The sequence below is a fragment of the Neolamprologus multifasciatus genome, chromosome 14 (assembly GCF_963576455.1).
Source record: "Neolamprologus multifasciatus chromosome 14, fNeoMul1.2, whole genome shotgun sequence".
Taxonomy (NCBI): Eukaryota; Metazoa; Chordata; class Actinopteri; order Cichliformes; family Cichlidae; genus Neolamprologus; species Neolamprologus multifasciatus.
Window position 1 is genome coordinate 36626791 of NC_140452.1, and position 18252 is coordinate 36645042.

The window sequence follows — 18252 nt, forward strand, 5'->3', positions numbered from 1 at the left end:
TCACAATCGCCGTTATTGTTCAAGAACGTAGAAACATACAAAACATCTGACACCTTTTGTACTGACACACTTGTTCACAGTGCCAAAGACAAGTGTGTCAGTACAGGAAGAAATACTGCTGCTTTCTCAGAGCGAGACGACACACACTGTCTTCTCAGGTCAGTCCTTGAGACACCAGTCACAATAGCATTCATCACCAAGAGATGATAGCCGCAAATTCAATTCAATGCAGTTTTATTCATACAGAGCCTCAAGGTGCTTTATATTGTAAGGTCGACCCTACAATAATACATACAGAGAAAACCCAACAATCATATGACCCCCTATGAGCAGCACTTTGGCGACAGTGGGAAGGAAAAACTCCCTTTTAACAGGAAGAAACCTCCAGCAGAACCAGGCTCAGGGAGGGGCGGGGCCATCTGCTGTGATTGGTTGGGGTGAGAGAAGGAAGACAGGATGAACAAAGTGAGTAAAGTCCTCATTTCACAGGGGTTCACAGGTAGCATAAAGACACGGTGGTCTGTTTCCTGTTTGGACCTTTGTGTTTGCACTTTGTTTACATTTACTATTGAGTCATTACCCAAACGTGTTAGTGTTTTCAGTGACCATTGATCAACGGACTTTGATCAATGATCTCATGTTGTTGGGCAATGGTCATGACATTTTGACAGGGGTGGCTGTAGCTCAGGAGGTAGAGCAGGTCACCTACTGATCGGAAGGTTGGAGGTTCGATCCCAGGCTCCTCCAGTCTGCATGCCAAATATCCTTGGGCAAGATGCTAACCCCAAGTTGCTCTCCAATGCATCCATCGGAGTATGAATGTGTGTGAGTGTAGTTAGAAAGCACTCAGTATAGAGATAGTGCTTGTGAGAATGGGTGTGACTGGGTGAATGTGGCGTGTTGTATAGAGCGCTTTGAGTACTCCGGGAGAGTAGAAAAGCGCTATATAAGAATCAGTCCATTTTGCAAGGAACTGACCTCACAGCCCATTGTTCCTTCAGTGGGCTACCCCAAAAGTATATAGCACCATCATCATCTAGATGAACAGAATCAACCTTTTGGGATCGACTAACCTGGATGAATAAGCATCCATCAAGATATTGAGTCATTTCACTTTTCTTTCACTTTCACCTGGTAGTTCGATTTTGTCACTAAAGACCTCCTTTGTTGGGTGTAGGCACTAAAAATGACCCAGGAGCAATAGATTCATCTCCCTTTGACCATAACCGGCCACCAAAGGGTCCCATGTGCATAACTGTGACACTCCAGCAGCTTTGAGAAAATGTCTGCATGTGGTGCTGTGTTTGAAATATACTGGAAATACAGATAAATGCAGCAGAAAGGAAACACTGTGAAAAGCTGTGTACACATAATGATGAGCTAAATGAATCTGACCTCTGATGGTGTAAAGACAGTTAATTATTTCACAACACATCCATTTGTTGGAAAACCAACAGTCAGTTTTTTAGTCAGTGTATTAGATGAAAAAGAAACAACACTGAGAATCAAATCTTTTTACACTGATGAGCGGGCAGGAGCTCAAAAACAGCAAGGTGAAGATTTTCCAGTTAGCAGTGACAAATATGTACCAACGCTGTTCCAGGAAAGGACAAACCATGAACCAGTGGGGAGGCTGGAGGCAGTCTAATATACAGTGACTGCATTTATTAGACTACTTAAAGTGTCTTATGGTAACATGTTGGTGTTGGTGGCACGCGGAAAGGAGCCATAATGTTTCCTCAGTGTTTTTTCCATATTCAGTATGCAGCTTCATATAAATTATTATTATTTTTTAACCATTTTTTAATAACAGTGAGAAACAAAACAAACATTTGAAATCTGTTGTTAATCTTAGATAGTTGTAGGAAGAATAACTGGAAGTGAAGCTGTCATCACCGGCCTGGTTACATTGACTGGAAAGACATGAAGGTGGTATCCAGAAAGTAATAATATACTCAGCTATCCTGTTAGTGTAGTCCTGGAAGTATAATATACACTATGGAACGTCAAAGTAGGAGGAGTTATTCCGAATACCTCTACTCTTCCAGAAATCAGTCTCTTTAAATTTGTTCTGTAGGTTAGAACTACCTACACCTGGTACATGAAAGATGCAAAACCAAATAATTGATGGATCATTTACAGTGCTATAGTCAGGGCGTAAAGTGTGCTGGAGGCTTTGGGGTAAAACACCAGAGCGAATACAGAATAAATTGCTGCATGGTCACTTCACCAAGCTTTATGCACCTAGCTGTAGCTTCTTATCCCTCTTCTTATTAAGTCGCAGGTAATTCCAAAAGCAACATTTCCATCTGCTCAACAACTTTTAGCAAACACACAAACTGTTGTGTGCAGTTTGTCATGCATTGCATCTGCTAGCTATGTATAGCTGCTGTATTTCCCTGGGAGAGAAAAGAATGAGAGCTAGCTTCACTCGGAGATGGAGAAAGAGAAGAAAGTAAAGAAAAGTAAGGACTGCTCAGTCGCTTCTAATACACTGGAATTTTAAAGCTTATGTATAATGTCATTTTTTTTACATCAGATATTGGATCTGTATATGATGTGAGCCTATGATTTTTCATATTGTGAAACGTCCTGCAAAATAATCAGAGGTATGCTAATAGGTTAGTTTACTGTACTATGGTAAATTTACAGTAATGTGCTGGTGCAGAGTGGCTGTGGTGTTCATGGTCAAAGTTAGGTTATGTTAGGTACAGTGGAGAATTTAAGCTAATGATAATTATATTTATTCACTGGATTCCGCGTTTCTAATAACATTATATTGTCTAATATGAAGACAGTATAGACAGTACACTGTCAGTGTAGGGGATGGAAGTCAGCCAAGACAGCCTGTAAAACATCTGCTTACATCTTGTTGAATTGTAAAGTTGTGTAAAATCACAAAGAGCAGTGCACCTCAGAGCAGCAGCAGCACAGTCTGATGATCACAACCTGCACATTTGCTGGAGCTCATAATAGAAATGATTGTAAGCTTCTTTTAACTGGGCTGAGCAAGTACAACCACTTTTAGGGTTCCTCCACCTGCTAAATCCCACTTCCTGTTTAGGTGTGGACACAAAGCCGCCCACTACAATGTAGGCAACAGGAAATAGAGCCGTTTGTTTTTCTTAAACTCTGCTCTCTTTTCTCTGCTCTCTATTCTCTATAATTGATCAAGCTGAGCACATTGATTAGTATTAAAACCAGAATTTACTCTGAAATAAAGTTTGTATTCCCATGTACTCATAAGATTTAATTGTGGTAACCCACTAGAGGGCTCCACTCACACCCAAGCTGGGAGAAAAGGTTCTGCTGTGTTTGGGCGCAATATGCTCAGTTCATGTTTGGAGGTGAATAAAGTTGGCACTAAAGATGACACAAAATTTTATCATGTCATGTGGCGGCATCACTTGACCCGCTAGCCACCCTCTGTGCAATGGCGCTCCTCCGAGACCCGTGCAAGGGAAATACGTCGCCCTTAACCCTTTATTGACCATGGGCCCACCGGCGGGCCCATTTTACAGGTAAATTTGAAGGGCCGGTCAATAAAGGGTTAAGGACCTAATACTGTGGCGATACACTCTCTCCAGGGCGGAGCAAGCCGAGAAGCTTCTCTCCTTCTCTGGGCTGGGCAGAGGCACAGCTCTTGAACTCATGGAAAACGTGTTGTCTTTGCTCGGTTCGGACAACGGGGGATTCCTTTTCGTCCATCTCTTTCTCAGACAACTGCCTGTCGCTGTGAGAACCGGCCTCGCCAACTCCCCGTTTCCAGCGGCGCAGGAGTACCGCTCCCTGGCTGAAGAGGTGGATTGCATCCTGCTGGCCTCCCGCACGTTTGGAGTGCACGCCCCGGCCGTGGATCCACCAGCGACACCCCCACCAGCCTTCTCCGGAGCGGAGCGCATGGCTGACGGCCTGGGGGTCAAGGTCCACCGCACCACGGCATACCACCCGTAGGCTAACGGGATGTGCGAGCGGTTTCACTGGTTGCTCAAGGCCGCGGTCCGTGCTTCCTTAACGAGCGGTAACTGGGTCGACCGTCTGCCTTGGGTTTTGTTGGGGTTGCGCAGCGCGGTTAAGGAGGACCTCGGGGTTTCTCCTGCTGAACTGGTCCTTGGGCAACCACTCCGTGTCTCCGGGGAATTTTTGCCTGGGGACGCGGTGCCAGCTCTACGCTCCCCTGAAGGCCCCTTTTCTGTCCCTGGCCCCGTGCACCACTGCCTGCCAGATGTTTTTGTTCCGCGGTCGTTGGAATCTTCTCCTTTCATTTTTGTTCGGCGTGCACCAGGTCCCAAGGATTTTGTTTTGGAAGGAAGCTCCTGTGGTGCTGGCCCGTGCCCCCCGCTGCGGCCGCCCACCTGCTGCCGGGACGTTGGACTCTGACCCTCCCTCTGAGAGCTGTCGCTCGTCCAGCCAGCGGAGGGTTTGGCCTGTCTTTCCCGGCCTGGTGAACCCACAGCCAGTTCTCAGACTCCCCGTTTCAGCTGTTCTGGATGTTTTGATTAAGCCCCGGGTCCTGGACTAGTGGACTGTTTATTTGGGTGTTTGGGTGTTTGGGGGGGGGGGCATGTGTGGCGGCCCACTAGAGGGCTCCACTCACACCCAAGCTGGGGGGAAGGGTTCTGCTGTGTTTGGGCGCAATATGCTCAGTTCATGTTTGGAGGTGAATAAAGTTGGAGTGTAAAACTAGAGCTCCTGTGTCATGTGTCACATGCCTCCATATTATTATATTAATATAGTACAAGGTTCAGTTAGCTTTGCACAAAATCAGCTGGTACAAATGTCCTTCAAAAAGCTACTTTTTATCTTCTTACTGTAAATTTTCATTACCAATACAGTTTATTCTCTGACTCTACTTGAGTAGCATTGTATGATTCTCTGTTCAGAATAAGCCAACTTTCTTCTACCCCTTCTTAAAGTTTGCATATGGATGTTTACCTGTGTAAGAATATCCACTGTTTTAGATAAACAGATCCAAGAATACAGTGAAGAAAAAAGTTAAAGGAACACTTTAAGATCTCAACAGAAGAAAAATCATGCTGGATAGCTGTACTTATATGGACTGGGTAATGTGTTGGATGCCATATCGCTTGATGGAAATTAAATTTATCAACCTACACAGGTTTAAATTCAAGGACCCCATAAATTTAAGTTACTCAATGAATAAAATGGCAGGCTAGTCCATTTTGCCAAAATTTGCAACTCAAAGTGGTAATTTTATGACAACGTCAGAGTTTGTCCTAATGAGACAATAGGGGGATCTCCTCCTAGATCTTCCTCCCGGTCGCAGCAGATGGCCCCGCCCCTCCCTGAGCCTGGTTCTGCCGGAGGTTTCTTCCTGTTAAAAGGGAGTTTTTCCTTCCCACTGTCGCCAAAGTGCTTGCTCATAGGGAATTATATGATTGTTGGGTTTTTCTCTGTATGTATTACTGTACAATATAAAGCACCTTGAGGCGACTGTTGTTGTATTTTGGCGCTATATAAATAAAACTGAATTGAACTGAATAGAATTGAATAGATCTGGACCGGGCATTACTGAGCACCTGGACAGTCTGAGGTGTAACATGGTGTCGTCAGATGGACTTTTGTAAGATGTATTCTTTTGGATTTAGGTCAGGCGAATGTGGCGACCACTCAGTGGTATCGGTTCCCTGATCTTCTGAAACTGACTGTATGTTCTCACCACATGTGGCCGGGCATTGCCGTGCACCAGTACGACACCAGGACCCACTTCACCAGAGCAGGGTCTGACAGTGGGTCAATGGATTTCATTCTGATACCTGATGGCAGTCAGGGTGCCGATGCCTATCCTGTAGAGGTCTGTATGCACCTCCATGGAAATGTCTAACCAGAACCATCACTGACCCAAACCGCTCATGCTGAACAGCGTTTCCAATGTTCTCCATGACTCATTCAGACCCTTTTGCATCTGTCACATGTGCTCAGAGTGAACCTGCTCTCATCAGTGAAAAGCAAAGGGAAACACAGCAAACCGTCTGGCAATGGCAAATATTGATGATTGACATGTGTGCAACCTCTGTAGGGTGCAGGTGTTCCCTCATGGCACCCGTAGTGACCCTGACCGTAGCCAAATGCAAAACTAGTGAAAAAAATGGTCAGAAAAGAAGAAGAGGGAAAATGTCAGTGTCCTTCACCTGTAAAACCTTCCTGTTGTCTCGTTGTTGCTTTCATTAACACAAAACAGCTGAAACCGATTAAGGCCCCCCTCTGATTCTTGTGATCAATACCATGATTGATTATAGTGTTCTTTTCATTTTTTTAAGCAGGGTTGAAAAACTGTCTGTAACCAAGAATTCAGATCAGTGTGAAGCCTGAGCTTTTGGCTTCTGCACAGAAGCTGACCTCACTACTGAAACATTGTCCGTGTTTAATAGGAGCATCCAGCACAGTAACAGAATACATTTAACAGAAAATAAGAAAGCCGCAGAACAGACCACAACAGACCCAAATATGGAAATCAGCATGTGAGGATATAGAGTGGCTCCTAACCTCAACCGGGCTTTAAACTAACCTGCTAGCATGCTAAGGTTGCTGCTCGGGGTAGGTGAACACAAACAGCAAACTCTTTAGACGCCTTTATAACAGACAACATTCTGAAATTTAAACCTATTGTGTTACTCTGGTCAACACAAGTGACTCAGTATTGGCCTGTGAAAGCCATCTCATTGGTGCCTCCGTGTGTACCATTAGAGCTCCTATAGCGCCTGCAGCTATAAGCAGCGGAGCTATACGGAGGTATAGTTTCACATCCACCAAATCCTCTCCCCAGACAATGCTGCTTCGCTTGGCTTGTTCTGGCTGCAAAGCAGTTTCCTATATTAAGAAACTGAGAGAGAGGGAGCACAAATGTCTGCTCATTCTCCCACTTTCCACAGACATAATAGCATTCTTAGAGTGAGAGAGCAATGTGGGAGAAAGTCGCACCCTCTTCACACTTCAGTGGTCCTCACCCCTTTCCCCTCCCTTGTCCTCTTCTTCTTCCTCCCCCCTACATTTTTTCCTTCCCCTCCAGCACACACACTTTTCTTCTTAGAGGATTCTTTTGAAATCGGACAAGGGAGACGGTGAGATCAAAGGAGGCTACCACACACAGCACTCCCAATCCTGGCTGTCTGCGTGCACGACACACACACACAGACACACACACACAGTGTTGCTTTCATTTCCTACATCCCAAGTTTATATTGTGACAGCCAGATATTGAAAAAACACTTTTATGTCGTTTCCCTCTAAAGTCCATCTGTAGTTAGATGCATGTAGATTCTGGAATATTGTCCCTGTGTCTCAGCAGGACTCAGACAGATATTTAAGCACAGGACTGAGTTGTAAGACAAACCTTTAATAGTTAAGCCACAGTTAGTTAATAGTATGATAAGTCATCTACTTTCATTTTGTCACACACAGTAACAGGTTGAATTATAGGACATTATGCCATCTGTTGATTGTAGCTGCTTTGCGCAGGTACAGAGATTACCCTGTTACCTCGTTAATAGCCCTACGATCCAAACAAGTAAATCTGGACATTTGGCACAGGGAGTTTTCACCTCCCGTCAGCCTTTTTAAACAGCTTATTGTTTTCATAGAGGTCTATCTCAGCTGATACTGGGCACTAGGGGTGGGCGATATAAACGATATACGATATAAACGATATAAATTTGGCCAACGATAGAGATTTTGACTATATCGCTCTATCGCAAAAGCGCATGTTGATGACGTCATCAAGCCGCGCCTGTTTTGGTCGAAAGCATCGCAGCGGCTACAACCATTATCAACTGCAAATTATGCCGACAGTCATAGCAAAGAGATGAAGCACTTTTGAAATATGGGGAAAGCCAAAAACTGCGCTTCCGGAACATTGATTCATTAATGACTTTTATCGAGTGGAAAAAAGTTGGCATTCATCCTCCAGCTTCACTGTGCTAATGTTATGCTAACATAGCTGTGTTGCTAGCAATCAGGTAGCACATCATTATATACCAGGTTGTCCAACTTCAGTAACCCCTCAAACGCCACTGCTGTTTAGTTTTCTGTCTTCATTTATGTTGGAAGTGACAGCAGAGCTGTACGTTTTAATTAGTTTCAAAAATCTCTCAGTCAGAACATGGTATGAAATGTTTAGCTGGAAACTAGCGAGCTAACTTCCTGTTAACTTCTAACTCCATTAAATTTAATAACTTCTATTTTCATGGATGCCTGGATGTTAAACTTAATTGTTACAATTCAATTCAATTCAATTCAATTTTATTTATATAGCGCCAAATCACAACAAAAGTCGCCTCAAGGCGCTTCATAGATACAGAGAAAAGCCCAACAATCATATGACCCCCTGTGAGCAAGCACTTTGGCGACAGTGGGAAGGAAAAACTCCCTTTTAACAGGAAGAAACCTCCAGCAGAACCAGGCTCAGGGAGGGGCGGCCATCTGCTGCGACCGGTTGGGGTGAGAGAAGGAATACAGGATAAAGACATGCTGTGGAAGAGAGACAGAGGTTAATAACAGATATGATTCAATACAGAGAGGTCTATTAACACATAGTGAGCGAGAAGGGTGACTGGAAAGGAAAAACTCAATGCATCATGGGAATCCCCCGGCAGCCTACATCTATTGCAGCATAACTAAGGGAGGATTCAGGGTCACCTGGTCCAGCCCTAACTATATCCTTTAGCAAAAAGGAAAGTTTTAAGCCTAATCTTAAAAGTAGAGATAGTGTCTGTCTCCTGAATTTCAATTCAATTCAATTCAATTTTATTTATATAGCGCCAAATCACAACAAATGTCGCCTCAAGGTGCTTCATAGATACAGAGAAAAGCCCAACAATCATATGACCCCCTATGAGCAAGCACTTTGGCGACAGTGGGAAGGAAAAACTCCCTTTTAACAGGAAGAAACCTCCGGCAGAACCAGGCTCAGGGAGGGGCGGCCATCTGCTGCGACCGGTTGGGGTGAGAGAAGGAAGACAGGATAAAGACATGCTGTGGAAGAGAGACAGAGATTAATAACAGATACGATTCAATACAGAGAGGTCTGTTAACACATAGTGAGCGAGAAAGGTGACTGGAAAGGAAAAACTCAATGCATCATGGGAATCCCCCGGCAGCCTACATCTATTGCAGCATAACTAAGGGAGGATTCAGGGTCACCTGGTCCAGCCCTAACTATATGCTTTAGCAAAAAGGAAAGTTTTAAGCCTAATCTTAAAAGTAGAGATAGTGTCTGTCTCCTGAATCCAAACTGGAAGCTGGTTCCACAGAAGAGGGGCCTGAAAACTGAAGGCTCTCCCTCCCATTCTACTTTTAAATACTCTAGGAACAACAAGTAGGCCTGCAGAGCGAGAGCGAAGTGCTCTAATAGGGTGATATGGTACTACAAGGTCATTAAGATAAGATGGGGCCTGATTATTTAAGACCTTGTATGTGAGGAGCAGGATTTTGAATTCAATTCTGGATTTAACAGGAAGCCAATGAAGGGAAGCCAAAACAGGAGAAATATGCTCTCTCTTTCTAGTCCCTGTCAGTACTCTTGCTGCAGCATTTTGGATTAGCTGAAGGCTTTTCAGTGAGTTTTTTGGACATCCTGATAATAATGAATTGCAGTAGTCCAGCCTGGAAGTAATAAATGCATGAACTAGTTTTTCAGCGTCACTCTGAGACAGGATATTTCTAATTTTAGAGATGTTGCGCAAATGGAAGAACGCAGTCTTACATATTTGTTTAATATGTGCGTTGAAGGACATATCCTGGTCAAAAATGACTCCAAGGTTCCTCACAGTGTTACTGGAGGCCAAGGTAATGCCATCCAGAGTAAGAATCTGGTTAGATACCATATTTCTAAGCTTTTCAGCGCCGAGTACAATGACCTCAGTTTTATCTGAGTTAAGAAGCAGAAAGTTAGTGGCCATCCAAGTCTTTATGTCTTTAAGACATTCCTGCAGTTTAACTAATTGGTGTGTGTTATCTGGCTTCATGGACAGATAGAGCTGGGTGTCATCTGCATAGCAGTGAAAATGTATGCTATGTCTTCTAATGATGCTGCCTAGGGGAAGCATGTATAATGTAAACAGAATTGGTCCTAGCACCGAACCCTGTGGAACTCCATAATTAACCTCAGTGTGTGAAGAGGACTCTCCATTTACATGCACAAATTGGAGTCTATTAGATAGATATGATACAAACCACTGCAGTGCAATACCTGTAATACCTACAGCATGTTCTAATCGCTCTAATAGAATATTATGGTCAACAGTATCGAATGCTGCACTAAGGTCAAGAAGGACAAGCACAGAGATGAGTCCACTGTCAGAGGCCATAAGAAGATCATTTGTAACCTTCACTAAAGCTGTTTCTGTGCTGTGATGAACTCTGAAACCAGACTGAAACTCTTCAAATAAACCATTCCTCTGCAGATGATCTGTTAGCTGTTTGACAACTACTCTTTCAAGGATTTTTGATATGAAAGGAAGGTTGGAGATTGGCCTATAATTAGCTAAGACTGCTGGGTCTAGAGATGCTTTTTGAGTAAAGGTTTAACTGCAGCCAGCTTGAAGGCCTGTGGTACATAGCCGATTATTAGAGATAGGTTGATCATATATAAGATCGAAGAATTAATCAATGGCAGGACTTCTTTGAGCAGTTTTGTAGGAATGGGGTCTAAAAGACACGTTGATGGTTTGGAGGAAGTAATTATTGAAGTTAACTCAGAAAGATCGATTGGAGAAAAAGAGTCTAACTTAACATCAATGGTACTAAGAGTAGCTGTAGATAATATTACATCTGTGGGATGATTATTGGTAATTTTTTCTCTAATGATAAAAATTTTATTTGTGAATAAGTTCATGAAGTCATCACTAGTTAACGTTAAAGGGATGGTTGGCTCAAAAGAGCTCTGACTTTTTGTCAGCCTGGCTACAGTGCTGAAGAGAAACCTGGGGTTGTTCTTATTTTCTTCAATCAGTGATGAGTAGTAAGCTGTTCTGGCTTTGCGGAGGGCTTTCTTGTAAAGCAACAAACTATTTCTCCAGGCTAAATGATGATCCTCTAAATTTGTGACACGCCATTTCCTCTCCAGATTACGAGTCATCTGCTTTAGGGTACGTGTTTGAGAATTATACCACGGGGTCAGGTACTTCTGATTAGAGACCTTAGTTTTCACTGGAGCTACAGTATCCAGAGTCGTACGTAGTGAGGAGGTGAAATTATTAACAAGATAATCGACCTCTGTTGGGGTAGCGTTCAGATAGCTGCTCTGCTCTGTGTTGGTACAGGGCATTGACGATGATAACAGTGGCTGGATTATATTCTTAAACTTAGTTACAGCGCTTTCAGAAAGACATCTACTTTAATAAAGTCTACTCTCCACTGCTGCGTAATCAATTATTGTAAATGTAAATGTTATCAAGAAATGATCAGACAGGAGAGGGTTTTCAGGAAACACTGTTAAATGTTCAGTTTCTATGCCATATGTTAAAACAAGATCTAGAGTGTGATTAAAGTGGTGGGTGGGTTCTTTTACATTTTGAGAGAAACCAATTGAGTCTAACAACAGATTAAATTCCATGTTGAGGCTGTCATTTTTAGCATCAACATGGATGTTAAAATCACCCACAATAATTATTTTATCTGAGCTCAGAACTAAATTAGATATAAAGTCTGAGAAATCAGACAGAAACTCTGTGTAAGGCCCAGGTGGACGATAGATGATAACAAGTAAGACTGGTTTCTGAGTTTCACAGCTGGGGTGGACAATGTTAAGCATCAGGCTTTCAAATGAATTAAAAGTCTGTCTTGGTCTTTCATTAATTAATAGACTGGTGTGAAAAATTGCTGCCACACCTCCCCCTCGACCTGTGCTTCGAGATTTCTGGTAGTTAGAATGACTCGGGGGTGTTGATTCATTTAAACTAATATAATCATCCTGCTGCAACCAGGTTTCTGTAAGGCAGAGTAAATCAATTTGTTGATCAATTATTAAGTCATGTACTAACAGAGACTTGGAGGAGAGAGACCTAATATTTAATAATCCACATTTCCTGTTTTACTCTTTGGTTCAGGTGTGGATACTGTATTGTTCTTTCTTTGTAAATGTTTAAGTTGTTTGTTGCTGGTTTTTAGTTTGTTTTTTGTCTTTTTGGAAGCTGACACAGTCTCTATGGAGATGGGTTTTTGGGGGGGTAGCAGGAGGAGAGAAGCTGCACCTGGTAAAGGAGCAACACTGATGATTTTATTAAAGATTAAAGAATTTAGACCGTTTTTACTCTGTGTTCGTTTGACTTTGGGACCTGGAGGGACGGAGTTTAGGACCCAGATTACTCCGTGAAGCTCCTCACTACGGCAGCGTAATGCTCTGACAATCCATCAAGCAGTGCGGCATATCAAAGTTGTACTAAAACATTTTTTAACAGATTTCTTAAAACTTTCCTTTTTGCTAAAGCATATAGTTAGGGCTGGACCAGGTGACCCTGAATCCTCCCTTAGTTATGCTGCAATAGATGTAGGCTACCGGGGGATTCCCATGATGCATTGAGTTTTTCCTTTCCAGTCACCTTTCTCGCTCTCTATGTATTAACAGACCTCTCTGTGTTGAATCATATCTGTTATTAATCTCTGTCTCTCTTCCACAGCATGTCTTTTCTCTCACCCCAACCGGTCGCAGCAGATGGCCGCCCCTCCCTGAGCCTGGTTCTGCTGGAGGTTTCTTCCTGTTAAAAGGGAGTTTTTCCTTCCCACTGTCGCCAAAGTGCTTGCTCATAGGGGGTCATATGATTGTTGGGTTTTTCTCTGTATCTATGAAGCGCCTTGAGGCGACTTTTGTTGTGATTTGGCGCTATATAAATAAAATTGAATTGAATTGAATTGAATTGAATTTCTGCAGCCAAAATTGGTTCGGGGTCAATAAGCACAACCAGAATTCATACATAAGGCACACTCTTGATTTTTGAGAAATGATTTTAAGTGCGCTTTATAGTGTGGAAAATACCTTATACAGAAGAAAATAATATATCGTGATATATATCGTTACCGCACATGCTTGAAATTATATCGCGATATGAATTTTAGGCCATATTGCCCAGCCCTACTGGGCACCAGGTGAGGTCTAGCCTGGACAGAGTAAGAGATAACCATGTAAACCTGGGAGGTAAACTGGGCTACATCGATCCAGAAGACGGTTTAAAGCAGAGGTTCCCAAAGTGGGGGGCGCAGAGCGCAAATTATGGACAAACAGTATCGCACATTCTTGATTTTTACTTAACAAGCACTTGTTGTAATGACTAACTGCTCCTGACATTTTAGAGATGTTAGCTCTTTATACAGTAAAGTTACAGCAGGATACAAATTGTCATGGTTCTCAAGATCTGGAGAGGTCGTGGTGTGTTTTTTGTCTTCGCCTCTCCCACCAGGGCGGAACTGGACCTTGATTCCCCGCCTCTGAACCCGCCCTGAACACACACCTGTTGCTCATTCACACTGATCCTGGCAGACTACTTAAGATGGCAAGAGAGGCTGCTTCCTCGCTGGATCGTCACATTACCTAGCGTCAGTGTAGCCTAGCATTTGGGAGTATTCCTTGTGATCACCTAGAGTTTCCTCCTAACGTTGTTTTTCTCTGTACAGGCCTTCTAGATTCTCTGCCGTCTGGATTTCTGTGGATGTGTGTGAGCATGAGCAGTTTGGAGTGGACATTCAGAGTGAGTTGTGGATTAAGTTGAAGAGGAGCGTATGTACCCCACCTTGGACCTTCCCCTCGGACCCCCCTCCTCCCCCTGGAGCCCCATGTTATCTGTCTCACTGTATATATGTAGATATTCTCACTTGGTGCCACACTGTAAATAAACCCTCACCTTCTCTCTAAACTTCAGAGTCCTGCGAGTGAGTCCTCTGCCTAATAATCTGTGACACAAATAACATCAGGCTGATCCTGCCACGATTTGTTCCCCCTGTCCAAATCACGGACTAACAGGATCCCACAGCTGTTTATGTTTTTTAAACCCATTTTGCACAGAGAGGCATTTTTTGAAAAATGATAGCAAAGTTGAATATTATTGTACAGGAAAAAAAACACAACTACATGTAAAATAATCACACTCTGCCTTTCTAAATGGAGGGACAGTAACTGTGTGTGTAAATGTAAGCGTGTAAAACCTGAAGATGGTCAGATTAACAGTATTTTCTGCCATTTTAGAAATTCATCTCATGTAAACAATAATGTGGCGCACAGCGTGGCATGAAAAAAGGCACATACCTTTGACGTTGCGTGTCGAACTCTGTATTCCTCGTCCACACGTAAACGCAAATCTCCAACCTGGATGGAGTTTTAAAAAATCTCAGCTTTCAGTGATTCATGCCGTTTACGCATGGACGAAAGGCCCAAACAAACTGAAATATAATCATTTTGTGTCATTCAGATGGTATGAAAATACCAGGTGATTTAGTGCAGCTAAATGGACAGGTTCTTATATAGCGCTTTTCTACTCTTCTGAGCACTCAAACACAACTTACACATTCACACTGTTCTAAGTGCTTTCTAAGTATAGTATTGTGACACCTGTCACTGCACTGGGGGAGAGCGGGCTGTGGGAGCTCTTAGGTTATTGGCTCCAGTGTCTAAGAACATAAATTAGTTGTTCCATCCGTGTGTTCCTTGTGTTCTACCCTCACCCTGGTAAGTGGAAGGAAGTGGAAGGATAATTCTCATCAAGCACTCAAATAACTTTTTACATTTTTATTCACGTTTAAATATCAGACTCCGGTGGGCGTGTCAGGGCATCTTGGAAGCTTGGAAGGAAAAGCGACTGGACTTCTTTACATTTCTTGAAGATGTCCCACCGTTCATCTGAGACACCTCTGCAGTTCTTCTACAGACCCAGGTAAACATGATGCTCCACACATATTCAGTATTGTTATTAAATAACTGAACAATAGTATTTAAATAAACTCCAGTAGTTTAAAACTTTTAAGGTCCACTTGGTCAGAGATGTGGTGAACCATATGTTTGTTGCCTTTGTCGTGTTAAATTTGTCTGTTTTTATCAAAACAGTGATCATGAAAGAGCGTATGTGCCATGTTTAGAATTTGTTAAAGTTATTTGCTTCTCTAACAATAGACTGTGGTCCAGTATTTAACTAACACATGACAACATATGATGTTAAAATACTTTGTATTCACTCCAAAATGTTTCTTAGATTATTCCTTTATCTTTGTCCACCAAAGAAAAATACAGATTTTTCTGTAAGTACATGCTGATCGACACTCACTCTGTCAGTTTTTCACCTACTGTGAATTTCACGATGCAATCAGTTCAGCTGGTTGAAAGTTAGTCTTTGGTTTGTCCCAAACCTTAGATATCTGGGTCACTGCTGAGAAGCACAAAGACGGTTCATCACCTCTTTGGTCAGTCGCTGCTACGACCACCACTAGCCCACGACTTTATTCCAGTTTTGAATTTTGGCCCACTGTGTATTTGAGTTTGACACCCCGTTCTAGAGCATTTGACTGCAGATCAAGAGGTCTTGGGTTCAAATCGGGATGCCCCCTACTTAGCAAATGCTCTTTGCATGCTTGATTTTGCATTCAGATCAATCTAAATCTTTAATATTTCACTTTTGTGCATTTCTAACGAATAATTTCATACAAATTTTGTCAGATTCATTCATCAGGGGTAATGGGGGTATAGCTCAGTGGCAGAGCATTTGACTGCAGCTCAAGAGGTCTCTGGTTCAAGTCCGGATGCCCCCTGCTTAGCAAACGTTCTTGACTCTCGTGCATCTCAGCATTTTCAGACACAATCCGAGTCAAAGCCTTAACTATCAGGGCTTTTTCCAGGCCTGATTTTGCATTCAGATAAACGCAGTTCCTTAGTATTTCACCTTTGTTCATTTCTAAACTATATTTTCATACAAATGTTGTTCTATCCTTTGACTCTCCTTGTTCTTAGTGTTTCCTGACACAATCCGAGTCAAAGCCTTAGCTATCAGGGGAAACCTGCAGTCAGCTCAGACCGAAGAAGTCACTTGGATGAGTGACGAAACATTTCTCCCACGAAACGCTACGTCCAGATGAACAGAATCAACTTTTGGAGATTTAATTTCCTGGATAATTGACAATGCATCAAGATTTAGCTATCAGGGTTCTTCTAGAGCATTTGACCCCATATCAAGGGGTCTTGGGTTCAAATCGGGATGCCCCCTACTTAGCAAACGCTCTTTGCATGCTTGATTTTGCATTCAGATCAATCTAAATCTTTAATATTTCACTTTTGTGCATTTCTAACGAATAATTTCATACAAATTTTGTCAGATTCATTCATCAGGGGTAATGGGGGTATAGCTCAGTGGCAGAGCATTTGACTGCAGCTCAAGAGGTCTCTGGTTCAAGTCCGGATGCCCCCTGCTTAGCAAACGTTCTTGACTCTCGTGCATCTCAGCATTTTCAGACACAATCCGAGTCAAAGCCTTAACTATCAGGGCTTTTTCCAGGCCTGATTTTGCATTCAGATAAACGCAGTTCCTTAGTATTTCACCTTTGTTCATTTCTAAACTATATTTTCATACAAATGTTGTTCTATCCTTTGACTCTCCTTGTTCTTAGTGTTTCCTGACACAATCCAATTCAAAGCCTTAGCTATCAGGGTTCTTTTAGAGCTTTGAGAGGAATGGGGGTATAGCTCAGTGGCAGAGCGTTTGACTGCAGATCAAGAGGTCTCCGGTTCAACTCCGGATGCCCCCTACTTAGCAACCGTCCTTGCCTCTTGTCAAGAGTCCTTTATCATCCTTGACTCTCGTGCATCTTAGCATTTTCAGACACAATCCGAGTCAAAGCCTTAGCTATCAGGGGAAACCTGCAGTCAGCTCCGACCGAAGAAGTCACTTGGATGAGTGACGAAACATTTCTCCCACGAAACGCTACGTCCAGATGAACAGAATCAACTTTTGGAGATTTAATTTCCTGGATAATTGACAATGCATCAAGATTTAGCTATCAGGGTTCTTCTAGAGCATTTGACCCCATATCAAGGGGTCTTGGGTTCAAGTCGGGATGCTCCCTACTTAGCAAACTCTCTTTGCATGCTTGATTTTGCATTCAGATAAATCGAAATCTTTAATATTTCACTTTTGTGCATTTCTAACGAATAATTTCATACAAATTTTGTCAGATTCATTCATCAGGGGTAATGGGGGTATAGCTCAGTGGCAGAGCATTTGACTGCAGATCAAGAGGTCTCTGGTTCAAGTCCGGATGCCCCCTACTTAGCAAGTGTTCTTGACTGTCATGCATCTTAGCATTTTCAGACACAATCCGAGTCAAAGCCTTAGCTATCAGGGTTCTTCTAGAGCAGGTGTCCCCAATCCCAGTCCACGAGGGCCGGTGTCCCTGCAGGTTTTAGATGTGTCCTTGATCCATCACAGCTGATTTAAGTGGATAAATTACCTTCTCAACATGTCTTCAGTTCTCCAGAGGCCTGGTAATGAACTAATCATGTGATTCAGGTGTGTTGACCCAGGGTGACATCCAAAACCTGCAGGGACACCGGCCTTCGTGGACTGGGATTGGGGACCCCTGTTCTAGAGCATTTGACCCCAGATCAAGATGTCTTGGGTTCAAGTCGGGATGCCCCCTACTTAGCAAACTCTCTTTGCAGGCCTCACCTTGCATTCAGAAAAATCTAAATTTTTAATATTTCCCTTTTGTCCATTTCTAACGTTTAATTTCATGAAAGTTTTGTCAGATTCTTTGTCCAGTGGGAATGGGGGTATAACTCAGTGGCAGAGCATTTGACTGCAGATCAAAAGGTCTCTGGTTCAAGTCCGGATGCCCCCTACTTAGCAAACGTTCTTCACTCTCGTGCATCTTGACATTTTCAGACACGATCCGAGTCAAAGCCTTAGCTATCAGAGCTTTTTCCAGACCTGATTTTGCATTCAGATAAACGCAGTTCCTTAGTATTTCACCTTTGTTCATTTCTAAACTATATTTTCATACAAATGTTGTTCTATCCTTTGACTCTCCTTGTTCTTAGTGTTTCCTGACACAATCCAATTCAAAGCCTTAGCTATCAGGGTTATTCTAGAGCATTAGGAGGAATAGTGGTATAGCGCAGTGGCAGAGCATTTGACTGCAGATCAAGAGGTCTCTGGTTCAACTCCGGATGCCCTCTACTTAGCAACCGTCCTTGACTCTCGTGCATCTTAGCGTTTTCAGACACAATCCAATTCAAAGCCTTAGCTATCAGGGTTCTTTTAG

The 18252-nt window shown here is 42.9% G+C and overlaps 1 long non-coding RNA gene and 5 other non-coding genes across 6 annotated transcripts in view; all 6 read left to right on the forward strand.

Moving 5' to 3' along the window:
• Positions 1-665: 665 nt before the first annotated feature.
• LOC146504563 (uncharacterized) overlaps positions 666-18252 on the forward strand; it is a 173416-nt gene continuing 155829 nt past the window's right edge. Inside the window, exon 1 of the long non-coding RNA XR_014877944.1 lies at positions 666-821. This is a non-coding gene — a long non-coding RNA (uncharacterized LOC146504563). The remainder of the gene's footprint in view (positions 822-18252) is intronic.
• trnac-gca (transfer RNA cysteine (anticodon GCA)) lies at positions 15676-15747 on the forward strand. Its single transcript has one exon. It is a non-coding gene; the product is annotated as a tRNA-Cys (tRNA).
• On the forward strand, positions 16329-16400 carry trnac-gca (transfer RNA cysteine (anticodon GCA)). Its single transcript has one exon. It is a non-coding gene; the product is annotated as a tRNA-Cys (tRNA).
• Positions 16666-16737, forward strand: trnac-gca (transfer RNA cysteine (anticodon GCA)). Its single transcript has one exon. It is a non-coding gene; the product is annotated as a tRNA-Cys (tRNA).
• On the forward strand, positions 17185-17256 carry trnac-gca (transfer RNA cysteine (anticodon GCA)). Its single transcript has one exon. It is a non-coding gene; the product is annotated as a tRNA-Cys (tRNA).
• Positions 17758-17829, forward strand: trnac-gca (transfer RNA cysteine (anticodon GCA)). The gene has a single exon. It is a non-coding gene; the product is annotated as a tRNA-Cys (tRNA).